Raw genomic sequence first — 14769 nt, 5'->3', positions numbered from 1 at the left:
AAGTTGCAAATGAAAATTGGGCACATTTTCCAGCTTGAATAGGCAATGTCACTGCCCTTGCCACTGTCAATCATGAGCAGCCTTTAAACCTGAATGTTCATTAATCTGTAAACTATTCTAATACTATGAAAGTACTGTATGATAAACTTCAAATTGCTAAGTTGTATAATAAATTCGAGCAAAATGATTTTCCTGTAATCATATGAATAGATCTACTGTATACAATTTGCTAACGTTTTTCTTTGCCACAATTACGTAAAACTAGCAACTGCATTCAAGATATAAAATCAAATCGATAAAAATATACACGAAACGTTTCGTAATAAGTTCCCGGCAAAATTAATACAACTAGTGCCATTGAGAAAGATGTGTTTATGGGATAAGCTATTCGACCTTTAAAAAGAAAAAAGAAAAGAAAAATTATCACAAAAAAAGACCAACGCACACCATTGTAGGCAATTATTAGCGTCATTAGAATAGGCAAAATATGATAAATTACTAAAAGTCAAGTTAAAAAAAACAAAACAAGCAATTATTAGCGTCATCAGAAGAACAGGCCGAATGCGATAACTTACTGAGAATCAATTAGTTTTCTTAAAAAGACCTCAAAATCTGCGCAAACCTACATACAGACAGACGGAAAACAGAAATGGGTTATGTGTTGACATAACCGAAAATATAACTTTCAGTTTCGTTTGTGAAGGAAACTATAAACAGAAATGGTCATTTTTCATCAGCATATGTTACGGACTTGCAAATGCGATTCTAATCTAAATTCTTCAGTTCTGAGCAAGAACGCCTTATCAAAGGAGACCAGTTACATAAAGACCACGCATACATACATATCCCATGCGGATACACACACACACACACACACACACACACACACACACACACACACACACACACACATATATATATATATATATATATAAATATATAAATATATATATATATATATATATATATATATATATATATATATATATATATATATATATATAAGTCTTTTTATATTTTATATATGACATCTGTTTTGACGTTGCTACTGTTTGTAGAATGATTTATTGTTAATTTGTTCTCATCATTTATTTATTTCCTTATTTCCTTCCCTCAATGGGCTATTTTTCCCTGTTGGAGCCCTTGAACTTATAGCATCTTGCTTTTCCAACTAGGGTTTTAGCTTAGCTAGTAATAATAATAATAATAATAATAGTAATAATAATAATAATAATAATAATAATAATAATAATAATAATAATAATAATAATATGCAAGAAGCTAATATAGTACTTGCTCAGTGGAGTGAGTACTCCAAGGATTCATTCACTTATAGAAGACAGAAAGGGAGAACTAAATAGGGTCACAATAAGATAGTTAAAGTAAGTTTAAGAATACTTGTGAAAACCCTTTTTCTTTTTTATCTATTCTTGAGGATATGATAAAAGTAACCAAATTGTTACATATTGAGAAAACAGGACACATTTAAAACCGCAATGCTTGAGGGTACATCCGGGCACACTATTCTATCTAATATCTCTTCCTCTTGTTTTGTTAAAGTTTTTATATTTTGCATAGGAAATATTTATTTTAATGTTAATGTTCTTAACATATTTTATTTTTCCTTCTTTCCTTTCTTCATTGGGCTATTTTCCCCGTTGGGGCCCCTGGGCTTATAGCATTCTGCTTTTCCAACTAGGGTTGTAACTTAGCAAGTAATAATAATAATAATAATAATAATAATAATGTGCATGACTGACTGGCTTGCCAGGGTGTGTAGGGTTACGAGTGAGTGAAGGAAAAGTGATTGCCTGCATAGTATGATACGAATAATAGTATGAAGTTCTGGCTAACTGGGATAAAAAAAAGAAAAAAAAGTGTTGGAACAGAAAGTCGTAACTTCAAGGAATCTCGGGATAAGAAGTCACAAAGGAGCTAATTAACACAGTCTTGATAAGCCTTGCGTGTGAGAATACGAAGTTACATAGATTAATGAAATTCTAAGAGAAAGAAATTGATTAATTCTCAATTCAGTAGTTCCAGTTCGATGAAAAATGAATGTGACCTCTCTCTCTCTCTCTCTCTCTCTCTCTCTCTCTCTCTCTCTCTCTCTCTTTCGTAGCATTTTGTTAATCTGATAGTAAATTATCACTAAGAAATAATCTCTCTCTCTCTCTCTCTCTCTCTCTCTCTCTCTCTCTCTCTCTCTTTCATAAGCCCCTTGCCTCTCGTAACTATTATTTTGTTAATCTGAATCTAGATTGTCAGAGAGAAATAGATCCATTACTATTAAGGACCCACAGAATAATGTATGTCACCACAAAATATTCATACCATTACGTCTGAAGAAACAGGAAATTACCCACAGACGGGAAAACAAAAGGCTCTTTGTAAACCTTTCAAAAGAAACCTCTGAGGCATAGAAAACGAAACCCAGGATGAGTATAATGAGCCCAGTTCAAGCTCCAAAGACAAGTTACCGGCTCATTATTGTTTTTGACATTTCAACATAAAACATCCCCCAAACAAGTGATTATTACCTTCGCTAAGGAGGTTAAGTGATTACGTCAAAACGACTTGATGGATTTTGACGAAATTTTCACCACATATAGATCTTAGGTCATGGACGGGGACCCATAAAATCTTGGAGATGATCTGGATTCTAGATCCGGATTTGCATTTTACACCATTTTGAAAATAACCTCAAACAAATTGACGGATTTTGATTTTTGACAAAATTTCCACCACAGATAGATTTTAGGGCATGGAAGACACCATTAACAATTGGCTGAGGTCAGGAACCTCTGCTTGCTCTTGTTGATTTCGTCACTTTAACAAAAAGTTAAAAACTAACTAAAATAATCGCTAAAGAATTATAAAATTCAACAATTCTTTTTAAAACAGACTCCAAACACTGGCCGTAAATGGAATGCGGATTAATGCCAACTAAACATTTGTAATCCCATAAAATGAAAATCCATGGACAGATTTATTGAAATTCCTACCCATCCCACGTCAGGGATGGATTGCATCGTGTGACATTTCAGATTCAGTCAGTAACACATACTCATTGCTCAAATTCAGTCAGTAACACATACTCATTGCTCAAAGTCGGTCAGTAACACATACTCATTGCTCAAAGTCAGTGAGTAACACATACTCATTGCTCAAATTCAATCAGTAACACATACTTATAGCTCAAATTCAGTCAGTGACATATTCATTGCTCAAATTCAGTCAGTGACACATACGCATTGCTCAAATTAAGTCAGCAACACAATCATTGCTCAAATTCAGTCAGTAACACATACTCATTGCTCAAATTCAGTCGGCAACACATACTCATTGCTCAAATTCAGTCTGTAACACATACTCATTGCTCAAATTCAGTCTGTAACACATACTCATTGCTCAAATTCAGACTCAGTAACACATACTCATTGCTCAAATTCAGTCTGTAACACATACTCATTGCTCAAATTCAGACTCAGTAAGACATACTCGTTGCTCAAATTCAGTCTGTAACACATACTCATTGCTCAAATTCAGTCTGTAACAAACACTCATTGCTCAAATTCAGTCTGTAACAAACACTCATTGCTCAAATTCAGTCAGTAACACATACTCATTGCTCAAATTCAGTCGACAACACATACTTATTGCTCAAATTCAGTCGGCAACACATACTCATTGCTCAAATTCAGTCTGTAACACATACTCATTGCTCAAATTCAGTCTGTAACACATACTCATTGCTCAAATTCAGACTCAGTAACACATACTCATTGCTCAAATTCAGTTTGTAACACACACTCATTGATCAAATTCAGTAACACATACTCATTGCTCAAATTCCGTCAGTAACACATACTCATTGCTCAAATTCAGTCTGTAACACATACTCATTGATCAAATTCAGTCTGTAACACATACTCATTGCTCAAATTCAGTAACACATATTCATTGCTCAAATTCAGTCAGTAACACATACACACTGCTCAATTCAGTCTGTAACACATACTCATTGCTCAAATTCAATAAGTAACACATACTCATTGCTCAAATTCAGTCAGTGGCACATACTCATTGCTGAAATTCAGAGTCCGTAACACATATTCATCGCTCTGCACAAACACAAACATACATCAGTAACACACGCTTTCATCTGTATGTACAAACAAAAACACACCAATTAAAGCGAGAAATAAGTTCAAAATATTTACAATAACCACCAAGTTATCAGAACCGGTCGTCCATCGAGTTGCTACATATTGTGCAGCCAACAAATTGTCCTGACACGAGAATAGTTACAGATGGTTTCAAACTATTGGAACCTAGATATATGTCTACTGTAGGCTCTAGAGCCTTTAAATAAGCGGCCCCAAGACTATACAATAGGCTCCCTCGAGACATTCGAATAATTGAAGATATTAAGGCTTTCTAGAGGAAACTCATGACTCTTATTTAACGTGTGTTTCGATAGTGACGATCTAACATTAAGGGAGCAATACGCATTGTGAAATGTTAAATGCTCCCGAATGAACATCATAAACCGACCGTGGAGGTCCTGTAGAGAGTAGGGTTCCCCTGCTGTATAGGACCAGATAAACAGTCCTTAAAGTAAAATAAAGTACACATGCAGCCTGCCTTCATTTATCATCTGGGGAATTCCTCATTTGAAATAAATTATTTCATAAGACTTATCATTTTTGGACTGGTGGGAAGGAGATGAGGTGTCACCCCCAGCAAATGGCAGAGGGCCAATCAAGACTCATATCTATCTGGGGAGAGAGAGAGAGAGAGAGAGAGAGAGAGAGAGAGAGAGAGAGAGAGAGAGAAATGTAATCAATCCATTCAAAAATAGATGAACTTTTTCTCGTCTATATTTCACTGCCATTATTTTCCTCCACTTCTTAAGACAAGTTCTGTTACTGCAGATCTTCCGGATCTGAGAGAGAGAGAGAGAGAGAGAGAGAGAGAGAGAGAGAGAGAGAGAGAGAGAGAAAAAATTACCTCCAGATAAAGTTCAATTCCTTACTCTCCCACAAAACCTCTCTTATTACAAATCATCCTGATTCTCCTAGGATTCTTTATAATAACAAGAAATAACAAAAACCTGGATCCAAAATTACATTGCAAACCTCCGCCAAGGCAGAGCCGTCCAACTACAGATAATCCTTGTCTCAACCAAATCTAATCTCTCTCAAAATGTACTCTTCCGTTAAGTGATTTTGTTCGCATTTGGGAATATTTTCGTAAATTAAATCACGCATAACATTTATTTAATAATCTTACCAACAAACACACGAAAAACAGGCCAAACCAAACACAGCCCGAAGGACATATTCACGTAAAGGGCCTCAGTTTCGTAAACAAATAACATCCTAATTCAAAAGAATACTTAACATAAATGTTACCATAAAGAATACTTTAAGAGATATTTTATTCTGAAGGATATTTTTTTTTAAATCTGATACTTCATTCTACTTTACCTCAATAAAATGTCAAACTAACTCTCTCTCTCTCTCTCTCTCTCTCTCTCTCTCTCTCTCTCTCTCTCTCTCTCTCTCAATTATAAAATCTTCCTTTTAAAAATAATTTCCACAAATCAAGTGTTCAAACTCGTCCCAACGTTCTCTAAGATATAAAATCAATCAATCAATCAAAACAATTAAAAATCTTTGAGAAAATCAACACAAAAAATTCTTATATTAAAAAAAAAAAGATTTTGTTTGGCGAATCACTCATTATAATCAATGGTCGTTCTACCTGTAAATATATTGACGCATTTATGAGTATCACATGGCGATTCTCAAACCATGAAAACAAATGTATCTCTGCAGATGTACATTTCTAAATCACTGGCGTGAGAGAGAGAGAGAGAGAGAGAGAGAGAGAGAGAGAGAGAGAGAGAGAGAATTTGTCTAAGCTCTGTTCCAGACAAAAGAGATCTTTAAAACATCTGTATTCCAAGCACACTGTCTTTATCTCAGCCTTTTCCCAAAACGTTCCTTATGCTTCACACCCAACCCCCCACAAGACCAGACTCTTATCAGTAAGGACATTTTCTCCCTCATGTCTTTCATATCAACCCCAAAACGTTCCAGTTTGTCTAGATACAGACGTGTTTTCTCATCTGGGAGAAGAATCACAGGATAAAATACACCCGCTATCATGCACGTATTTAGCTCTTGATAACTAAGGAAAAGATTTTTTACCATTTTAAGGACATTCACGAAGTATTGTGGGAAATACACAATCGTACATAATACTATGAAGCTACTGTAAATATCACACTATTCTAAATGTATCTCTCTCTCTCTCTCTCTCTCTCTCTCTCTCTCTCTCTCTCTCTCTCTCTCTCTACTATACTAAAAAAGAATTAATAAAAGATTAATTACGGCAAATCCTATAATCTCCCTATCTCTCCATACAAGTCTTCAGCTCAAACTCTTACTCTCGTACATTTCCCTTTTATTCACCCATTTCCATTCCTCTGCTAAACACTACATCCCTCGCTCCCTTCGTAATCGTCAGATAAAAGAGACATTTGCTAATAAGCGACGAGAATGAGACCACTAATTCTAAATAAGAATGGGCAGAAGACTATAAAATGAACCACAGTTTGAGTGATATGATCCATGAAGGGTTTGGTGATATGGAGGAATATTAGGGGAAGAATGAAAGAAAAAGACGAGGAATGATAATTGTCAAGATTAAAATCCTTAGGGTGTAGAAGTGATATTTAATCAGATATAAAACATAGAAAGTAATGCATTTGTTGTTTCTGTGTGTATATACAGGGTGTTAAAAAAGTCTCGCAGTATTATTTTGATCGATATCCGACTTATGAGTGGTGCTACAACAATAAGAGAGTAATGGACATACAATGCACACTACGGAGAGGCTTTTAAACACCCTGTACAGTACTGTATATACCCACATATATATGCAAGATAATAGTGCCCTGGCCCGAGTTCTAATAATAATGCTAATAATGTGAAGTCTTCTAATTAACAATGTTATACAAATTCGTAATTACCACACAGCATTCGAAGCATAAATAATTTTCTCATACAAGGCACGTAAGCCTAAATGTCCTCCGAAATGGTTTCAAACCAGGAACCAAAACTGTACAGTTGGACAAGAATTCATGGTACACCTTGTTCTAAGGACGTGTAACTAGCCACACCCTTACTGCACAGCGAGTTCCTCTGTTTAACCCCAGCTTCCCCTCTGCTATCTCTCCCTTACACTATCATTCTGGTTACTTGCCGCGAAGTAAGGGTATGACATGGTGCATTTAGAAGCAAGGCCCATCAGACTCTCCTGTGTTCACCTGTACACGCTTCTGACTTTCTCTCTCCCTGTTGGAGCCCTTGGGCTTATAGTATCCTGCTTTTTCAGCTAGGGTTGTAGCTTAGCACGTAATAATAATAATAATAATAATAATAATAATAATAATAATAATAATAATAATAATAATAATAATAATAATGAATGATAATTTATGCCTGAAATCACATAAAAAAAAACTTATCTGCAGCCGAAGCTTCTTTTTTGTATCTGGAATTATTGATTGACTTGGCCAATTTTCAAGTTGGCCCTCGTCCTAGATCTTTCCAAACGGAAGGTCTTATAACTGGTGACAAACGATTATAGTCCCTTCTACGTCTGTTTATTGTCATTTCTCCCAGTTCCATCTTTTCTACAATTTCTTTATCTTCAATAAATTAATACTGAAAAAGGCTAAAGTTTCAATTCAATTTATTTATGCTAAAAATATTGAATAGATCAATTATATTTAATTTTTCAATCTTTATATAAATATTTTCACGAAGAAACATTTCATCTTAGAGTTCTCGTGGTCTATTGGAAACGTTCCTTCTGGCTCTCGGCGAACTGGGATTCAAGTCCTGCTCAAATTCGATAGTTTCTTAAATGTCTTGAACTTCAAAATCCTTTTGAGCTAAGGGTGGGAGGTATGGAAGAACATATAGGTCTACCTGCTAAGTCATCAGCAGCCATTGCCTGGCCCTCCCTGATACTAGCTTGGGGCGGAGAAGGGGCTTGGCCACTAATCATATGTCAGACTCTGGGGCATTGTCCTGCTACCTAGAGCAATGTCACTGTCCCTTGCCTCTGTCATCCATGACCGGCCGTTAAACCGGGCTTAACCCTATTGCGAATCATCTGCTCTAAAAGTATTGAAGTAATTTCCTTCATTTACTTCTCACCGAATGACTTCTTCTTTGTTTCATATAATATCTCACCATTTCCATTTCTCCTTTTAGATGGAATCAAGATCACTTAATGAGAAATGATATCCTTCGCTGCATTGTAAAGTGAGATACGGTAGTGATAGTCGTTTACTTGTTAAGTTTAATTATGTAAATGGAAAACATTACTTAAAAAGAGGTTTTGTAAATGTAGTTGAAGGATTTAAACTCGGAAGGAAAACATTAATAAAAAGATGGTTTTGTAAGTGTAGCTAAAGGATTTAAACAAGAAATTCCAATGGATACGGATACCTCAATGGTAATTAGTATAAAATAAATCAACAATTTTGTGAGATTACCAATGTCGCTTTCTCCTCTACCCTAAGAATTATCGATGCAATTCCATAGAAAATTATTATTAGGAAACTTTCTACTATCTCCATCCCTCACAAAGGAAAGTCTGGCTCTATCCTACACGTCTTTAATTCACTCTCTAAAGGATTTATATACAGTATATTGAATAACGTCAAACCTTGAAAAATCTATATAATGATAGCAGATTTTATACATAATATTTATTCTGAATTCAATACTACATTAACTACAATATATTTATTCTTTATAATTTCACATATTTTTACAACTTACAAAAACATTTAAACGTCCAAATTATTTTAATGATATTCAATAATCCTGAACTTTTATCCCATTCAACTATTTACATCAAGTATTGCTCCAGTCATTCCTTACATCCTTCTCTCTCTAGAACTTATGCCTCCATTTTTTTTAAACTCATAAGTTCTATCGACGTGAATCTTCTAAACGTCTCTCCTTCCTTGTCTCTCGATCACATTCATCAACCGTGCAACGGCAAAAGCAGCACTTTATATTTAGCATAATAAACTGCAGCTACATTTCCCGCCCACTCTTTTAAGGAGTTTCTAAGAGGTTTTCGCACAAGATTCAGTAACGCGAAAATCTTAAAATGTACATAAAATGCAAATAGTTCTAAACTTTTACATCTCTCAGGTAACTAATGTCATCAGCACATTCCTGATGAGAAAGAGAAAAATGTAAACTAATGCAGTAGATTCAGCGAATTAAATCAGGGAACTTGTCAACAATAAAGCATTAAAAAAAAATGGCTAGAAAAACCTTGTGAAATAAACAAGCAAGAATAGCAGAAGGTTTAAAGGTTCAAAGGCAGTTCATAAATGGCAGAGGCAAGGGACAGTGACATTGCCCTATCAAGCAGGACAATGCCCTAGAGACTGACCATATATTCATACATATGATCAGCGACCAAGGCCCCTCTCCAAGAAGGACTCAACAGATAGACCTATAGGCTGCCCCAAACCCCCAATCCTTAGCTCACAGGGATGGTAAGGCTGCAACGACCAAATGAACTAAAAAGTTTTAACGGGACTTGAACCCCAGTCTGGCATTCACCCGTCAGGGATGTTACCACATCGCCCACCATAACCCAAGTGGCTGAATTATCACTGTTACTAAAAGGGAAGAGATTAACCAACCCAGTTGAAATGATTGAAACATAAAATGTCTTCAAGTGAAAAAAAAAAAAAAAAAAAAAAAAAAAAAAAAAAAAAAAAGTGCAAAAACTTTAATACACTTTACCAAGAGTGTGAGAATACATATAAACACAACATTCAAAACCCTAAGAAAAAAAATTATAAATTTGTCGTGGATAGGTTTTAAAATTACAAGTAAATATCTTCCCACACCCAAAAGAGACACATGATTGAAGAAAAACGCTATCAGAGTTCTGAAACAAAAATATTTTAAATGCTATCCATGGATCTCTACGGAATACTCATAAAAACAATCATTATATAGACTAGAAATCAATGCAAAATTGAATGAATAACATAACAGCAAGTGATTAAACAACTGAAAAGCATTGTGAGCGCTACGATATAAAATATCCCTTAAAAAATAATTTCTCTGAACATTGCGATTGAGGAAATGTTAAAGTAATTATTACGGTTCTTGAAAGAGCGAATAAAGAACGTTATTATTATTATTATTATTATTATTATTATTACTCTTTATTATAATTACCATTATAATAATTATTATAATAATCATAATAATAATAATTATAATAATAATTAAAACAATTATAATTATAATTATAATAAAGATAATTATATAATTATAATTATTGTAATTATAATAATCATCATCATCACCATCATCATTATAATTATTATCATTATTATTATTATCATTATTATCATTATTATTATTATAAGCTAGGCTATAACCCTAGTTGGAAAAGAAGTCTGCTATAATGAAACAAGGAAATAAAAAAAAAAAACTACAAGAAAAAAATAACCAATCAAAGTAAATTATTATAAGAACAGTAACTACATTAAATTAGATCCTTCACATAAAAAAAAACCAAGAGAAAGAGAAATAAGATAGAACAGCACGGGTAAGTGTACCCTCAAGCAAGAGAACTCTAATCCAAGACAGCGGAAGGCCATAGTACAGAGGCTATGACATTACCAAAGACTAGAGCCCAATGGTTTGATTTTGGAGCGTCCTTTTAAAGCAGAGGTTCTCAATGGGGGTGAAATTCACCCCCAGGGGTGAATTTTGGGCTTTCAGGGGGTGAATTGTGACCGAAGTAAGTTTATGGGTGAGGAGAGCAATTATAGGCTTTGGCGTAACCAGCCTGTCACGTGGGCTTGCATTATATCATGTGCTGGCCCAGGAAAAATGGATTAGACAGTAATATACAAGTGACCACCCAAGTTAATCCTAGGATTGTTAAAGGTACTGAAGAAGAGACAGATGGCTAGGGAGTTAGGTAGGTTCCAAGAAAATTTCTTGGCAATTCCAAGGTTGGGAACTCCTGGACTATAAATAACTGAGAAGCTAAAATCAAGGATCAAGTTGTGCAGGAGATAAAGTCTTCAGCATTTAGCTTATTTTCAATTCAACTTGATGAATCAACTGATGTGGCATCATGTTCCCAGTTGATGGTGTTTGCAAGGTATGTTCACTCAGGTTCATTTAAAGAGGAGTTTTCTTTTGTTCTCCTCTGGAACTAACTACCAAGGCCTCTGATATTTTGGAGAAGGTTTCATCTTTTTTTGAATCAGAAAATCTTTCGTGGGATAATATCAGTGGGTGTTGTACAGATGTAGCACCAGCTATGTTAGGGACAAAATCAGAATTCCAAGTTTGTGTGAAAAGGCGAGCTCCTAAAGTGAAAGACATTCATTGTATGAGCCATCGTCAGACACTAGCCTCAAAAACACTTCCTGCTTCACTAGAGAAGGTTGTGGATCAAACAATTAAAATTGTAAATTTCGTCAAAGGAGGGGCTCTCAACTCACGACTTTTCAAGCAGTTATGCACTGATATGGATGCAACCCATCATTCGCTTCTTTTTCACACAAATGTTCGTTGGCGTTCAAGAGGAAATGTAACTGAGCGAGTATTTGAGCTTAGAGATGAGCTCAAATTATTTTTTGAAGTGCAAGGTAAAACAGAATTTCCTGCCTGGCTGAGTGATGAGGAATGGGTCATGCGTCTTGCCTATTTTGTTGATATAATTGAGCAACTGAATAAACTGAATCTTCAGATGCAAGGAAGGAATACAGACATTATAGAATTCGTAGATGCCTTGGAAGTTTTCACGAGCAAGCCTGAAAATTAGAAGAAAAGGGTAAAAGCAGAAAATGTAGTAATGTTTGAGAAACTGTCATCCAATCTTGATGTTTGTGGTGAAGACAAGGTGCTTCCACAATTTGCAAAAAATGATATTTTGTAGCATTTGACATCACTGGAAAATGAATTCAGACGATATTTTCACGAACTTAGTGATGATGAGTTGGATTTAGTCAGAAATCCATTCAAACTGTCGGTTGAAAAAGTTCCTGATGATTGTCAAGGTGAGTTTTTGGAGTTAAAAAGTGATTCGGGTGTAAGAGATATATTCGATAAGAAATCAATAAAAGAATTTTGGCCTCTGATGTGCGATTCCTACCCAAAAGTGGCAGAAATGGCTATCCGTGTATTGCTTCCGGTTGTATCGACATCTTTGTGAGTCAGGCTTTTCAACTCTGTTACAAATTAAAACGAAGCAGCGCAGTAGACTAGAGGTAGAAAATGACCTGCGCTGTGCTCTTTCAAAGCACTCATCCGCGTATCCCAGAATTGGCTAAGAAAAAACAATCACAGGTTTCGTCAATCGATGAAATGTAATCTTCTGAATAAAAATGATTACAGATTTATAATATCTTGTTACCCTATCGAACTTTTTGTTTGTTGCATCAGCTTCAGTTTGGCCTGTTAAATAGTTCTTATAAATCTAAAAAAAACTATTTTACTTTCATTCAAATTTTATATATCCATCGATATTTTCAATTTGCATATAATTTGTAATATTCCATTATAAAAATAATCCATGTAAAGCTTTAAATGTATAATACCGTTTGAAAAATAGAAAATAAAAGGATTTTTAGTAATATTTGCATATTATATACAGTGCACTTTTTCAGACAGACAAATTTGGAAAATACGGGGCGCGGGGGGGGGGGGGAATGACATCATTGCAAATGGTGAAAGGGGTGCATGGGCCAAAAAGGTTGAGAACCCCTGTTTTAAAGGTTTAAAGGTTTGAAGGTCGATCATGAAAGGCAGAGGCAAGGGACAGTGAGCAAGCAGGACAATGCCCGGGGGACTGACCATATATCACTGATAAGCATCCAAGCCTGCTATCCACCCAAGCTAGGACCAGGGAGGAACAGGTAGAGGCTGTTGATGTCTCGGCAGATAAACCTATAGGCTCTCCCAAAGCCCCCAGCCTCAGTTCACAAGGATGATAAGGTTGCAGACACTAATAGCACTAACGAGCCTGAGGAGGATTCGAATCCACGACTGGCAAACACCAGACAGAACACCAGACAGAGAAGTTACTAATCAGGCCACATATGAAACATGAATGCAACTTAAAGTCACGTGTTTTCAGTTCGAAACTCATGGCCAAAGTTTCTGCTAGTAAATTTTAGTATCATCTAAAAAGGATACATCAGTGAATGATGCAAGTCATTTATGGAGTTTGGAAATAGATCCACAATCTCACATTATAACAAAGTCATTCCATATCGAAATAGTATCAGATCCCTTGAGAGTTGCAAATTATTAAGTAATTGTGAAATACAGTATATGGACAGATAAACAGACAAACTACCTTAGCCACCTTCTACGTTTGGTGATCTACTTTGAAGTTTAAAATCTCTACAACCGTGTTGTCGAGTTACACAGACACACGGATAATATTCCGTCATGCGTTTAGAGGTTCTAAGAACAAAGTAATCATGTCACATAAACCGAAACAGACGGACGGATAGAAAAATAATCTCTCCAGGTTAACTATGAATGATGGTTTACATTTTTACTCAAACTGAAGTCCATTCCACCGTGTAGGAGGAGTTAAGATGACTAAAGTCCACATACTGAAGCACAAACAATTAAATGATCTTGCTTCAGATCTACGCATGACTGTGTAAATTAACACCATGTTTGACTGAAATCGACAGCGCAGGTGTGACAGATACGCTGAAAGACATGAACTATTTTGTTTCAATCACATCTATGCATAACGGTCTACGTTTAAACACTGTTTCTTGAGAAGAAAAAAAAAACTTCTCAGCCATAAGAAATCGCAATAAAAAAAGTGAGACACAGGGAATATCTCAATCACACATACCTATATATATTATTGTCTACGCTTGTCTTTGGATTCTGGTAGACATGCTGATGAACATTGTGGAACGGTGAGGTTAAGATTGTCCCACAATTGTGTGGGACACGGGCTCTTGCGTTGGCAGCCCCTTGGAAGAAACACTGTGCATAAAGTCAGCAAGAGCTTTTCAAACTTGAAACAGATTCTACATCGGCTTGGGGGACACTGAAAACCGATAAGGATGACGAGAAGATGAGAGCAGCAGGAGCTGAAGTCTACTGTCACTGGCAGCCGCATTTCACTATGTGCTAAAACTGCAACTCTGAGGTCCTGGAGAAATTGTAGCACCCTCAGTGGCTGATTGCTAGCAAGGGAAAATAAATGTATGTATGTATGTATGTATGTATGTTCCCTTGCTAGAAATATATTTATATATAAATAAAAATATATTATACATACATACACACACCTATATATATTATATATATATATATATATATATATATATATATATATATATATATATCATGCATACATACATACATACACACACAACGCATATATATATATATATATATATATATATATATATATATATATATATATATATATATATATATATATATATATATATATATATATATATATATATATATACATAATGTCTAACTTGATCACGCCCCTCCAAATCCTCAACTCTCCCTCATCCCGCGTGTAGGGGGGGGGAGCAATTATATCTTTGCGAGAGGGGGGGGGCTGCGTGTGTGCGCATATCTAAATATTAGCTGTCATTTTTGACGGGTCGCATACACCGTCTAAAAATAGCGGTTT

The sequence above is a fragment of the Palaemon carinicauda genome, chromosome 29 (assembly GCF_036898095.1).
Source record: "Palaemon carinicauda isolate YSFRI2023 chromosome 29, ASM3689809v2, whole genome shotgun sequence".
Taxonomy (NCBI): Eukaryota; Metazoa; Arthropoda; class Malacostraca; order Decapoda; family Palaemonidae; genus Palaemon; species Palaemon carinicauda.
The sequence above is the reverse complement of the archived record's forward strand: the minus strand, read 5'-3'. Positions refer to the sequence as shown.